Here is a 3,495-nt window from a genome sequence, read left to right as displayed (position 1 = left end):
ATAGAAGACAACGCAGTCTGTGGGTGCGCCATTCTGTACGTCGTCTTTCTGCTGTAAGCGAGTGCTGTTCACAACGTGCAAGTGTGCTGTGGACAACATGGTTTATTCCTTAGAACAGAGGATTTTTCTGGTGTTGGAATTCCACCGCCTAGAACACAGTGTTGTTGCAACAAGACGAAGTTTTCAACGGAGGTTTAATGTAACCAAAGGACCGAAAAGCGATACAATAAAGGATCTGTTTGAAAAATTTCAACGGACTGGGAACGTGACGGATGAACGTGCTGGAAAGGTAGGGCGACTGCGTACGGCAACCACAGAGGGCAACGCGTAGCTAGTGCAGCAGGTGATCCAACAGCGGCCTCGGGTTTCCGTTCGCCGTGTTGCAGCTGCGGTCCAAATGACGCCAACGTCCACGTATCGTCTCATGCGCCAGAGTTTACACCTCTATCCATACAAAATTCAAACGCGGCAACCCCTCAGCGCCGCTACCATTGCTGCACGAGAGACATTCGCTAACGATATAGTGCACAGGATTGATGACGGCGATATGCATGTGGGCAGCATTTGGTTTACTGACGAAGCTTATTTTTACCTGGACGGCTTCGTCAATAAACAGAACTGGCGCATATGGGGAACTGAAAAGCCCCATGTTGCAGTCCCATCGTCCCTGCATTCTCAAAAAGTACTGGTCTGGGCCGCCATTTCTTCCAAAGGAATCATTGGCCCATTTTTCAGATCCGAAACGATTACTGCATCACGCTATCTGGACATTCTTCGTGAATTTGTGGCGGTACAAACTGCCTTAGACGACACTGCGAACACCTCGTGGTTTATGCAAGATGGTGCCCGGCCACATCGCACGGCCGACGTCTTTAATTTCCTGAATGAATATTTCGATGATCGTGTGATTGCTTTGGGCTATCCGAAAGATACAGGAGGCGGCGTGGATTGGCCTCCCTATTCGCCAGACATGAACCCCTGTGACTTCTTTCTGTGGGGACACTTGAAAGACCAGGTGTACCGCCAGAATCCAGAAACAATTGAACAGCTGAAGCAGTACATCTCATCTGCATGTGAAGCCATTCCGCCAGACACGTTGTCAAAGGTTTCGGGTAATTTCATTCAGAGACTACGCCATATTATTGCTACGCATGGTGGATATGTGGAAAATATCGTACTATAGAGTTTCCCAGACCGCAGCGCCATCTGTTGTTGACAATTGTAACTACTGTAATTTCGAAAGTTTGTCTGCCTGAAAATGTACTGTTGTCCCAAGCATATTGCAACAAACGGTGTATTTCTATCGCTGCTCGTTTAGTTTGTATTGCCGTTTCAAATATACCGGTCATTTTTGAAACACCCTGTATGTGGAGTTTGTTTATGATACAAACATCAGAAAGGCACTTTTATTCAGTTGCATAGTACTTAGTTTCGCAGTTGGTAGCAAACGGGAAGCGTAAGCTATCATCTTTCAAACACCTTCCTGAATTTGCTTAGGAGCTGCACCTAATTTATATCAGAATTCTCGTCATACAATGCTAGAACATGAGGAGACGTTAGTGCCTCTTTAAGGACCAAAAACGATATTTTTCTTGCACCTCGTTCAAGGAAAATTTGGCGTCTCCCTGCAGTATTTCTTGCAAATGGCGTGCTTTGGACCAGCAGTCCTTTATGAATCGTCGGTAGTACAAGCTCATTTCAATAAAATTTCTCATGTCTCAAATATGCTACTGAGTCGGCCAATCGGTGACCTCTTATTTTCTCTGTTTCAGGACAGACTCTATTGCCATTATCTAAGTGCTCAAAGATTTTTAATTCTTGGGTTGAAAAGAGGCACTTTTTAGGATTCAGTCGAGGTTGCGGTCTTAGAGCACTTCAATACGGTTGTTAGGCGGCTTAAATGTTCTTTAATGTCTTAGAAGAAACATTAATGTCATGTAGATGGCAAGGACACGTTGTTCACATAAGGTGTCGCAGCAGGATTTCCATCATACATTCCAAGGTGGATGGAGCATGGTTCAAACAGGTGTTGTGAAGGCAGCCTTTTTCCAGTCAACCTCGTTTTGCCAGTAGATACTCCGAACGTCCAAACATGAGAAATACTTTGCTCCTATCAAGCAGTCTGTGATATCATCAATCTGCGACAATCTTTATTCACTCGTCGGTAGTGGACACACAAACGCCATGGGCTGTCTTTCTTCACAAAGTCCACAGGAGAGGACCAAGGACTCTCTGAAGCTTTGAGTATACGATCTTGCAGCATCTTCTCCCCCTGCGCCGGCCGGTGTGGCCGAGCGGTTCTGGGCGCTACAGTCTGGAACCGCGCAACCGCTTCGGTAGCAGGTTCGAATCCTGCCTCGGGCATGGATGTGTGTGATGTCCTTAGGTTAGTTAGGTTTAAGTAATTCTAAGTTCTAGGGGACTGATGACCTCAGAAGTTAAGTCGCATAGTGCTCAGAGCCACTTGAACCACTTCTCCCCCTGCTTCCGAAGTGTGATTTGTGCATCCGGCGACACGCTATACGAGCGCTGACTATTTTGTGGACACTGTTGATGTGGTGTTGTAACATGGGCTGTTTGGCCCGAAAATTGGGGCAGAACGGCTAACACTCACCGCCATTGCTGGTCGCTCAGGTCAGATGCTATTGGAAGTTCGTTGCGTTGTCTGTGCTGGTATCAGGGCAAGATTCTTATTCGATGGCAATGAAATGCCTTCTCTCGACTGTGTCAGCTGTTCCTATGCACATACCTTCAGGGATGAGATGGCAGTTAGCGGATCAGAGTTCTTCTTGACCATCTGCAATCTTTGGTACATTTCTTTTTCCAGCCTGAGTAGCTTCTTCTAATCGAAAAAAAGCTTCACAGTTTAACACCTCTGACGACTGGAAATCGTCTCGTTAAGGATGGTGGGATAACTACGTCTTCAACAGCAACTACCACCCAGAGAATTATTCTTTATGTGTGCTTGTTGAAATAGCTTTGCCATTCTGGAGCTCAAATCGTGCACAGTCTGAGTGCCTGTGAAACTTGCAAGAACTCTCATATGAGAATAACATCATGACTACATTCTTTTACGACAAATTCTAAGGGCTGTGATATTCTTGTAATACACATTTCTTTCCGCTAGACGTATTTTCCATTTGCGACCTTCAGCACAACTGCTTTTTTTATCATGCAATAGTCTTCTTTAGCTGACGACGATAAGTATTGGACATTATAGGGAAGGAAGCCCCTGGGTCGACTAGCGCCCGGATACGATGGCCATCGATAATGTTGTCAAAGAGAATTAATGACATCTTGATAGCTGTCGCCCGTGGAGGATTTCCTTTGTCACTGCCTCACCTCTCGCTGAGTTTTTCTGGATTCGCTGGCTAGGCGAACGCCTGGTACCTGTATATAGCGATGGGACGTGGCCAAGGCCTGTTGTCAATGAATGATAATATATACGACACTACTACAAGGAAGCACAAATTTCCCTCCACTGGAAGCAGAAAC

The sequence above is a fragment of the Schistocerca nitens genome, chromosome 1 (genome assembly GCF_023898315.1).
Source record: "Schistocerca nitens isolate TAMUIC-IGC-003100 chromosome 1, iqSchNite1.1, whole genome shotgun sequence".
NCBI lineage: Eukaryota > Metazoa > Arthropoda > Insecta > Orthoptera > Acrididae > Schistocerca > Schistocerca nitens.
This window is presented reverse-complemented; position numbering follows the sequence as displayed.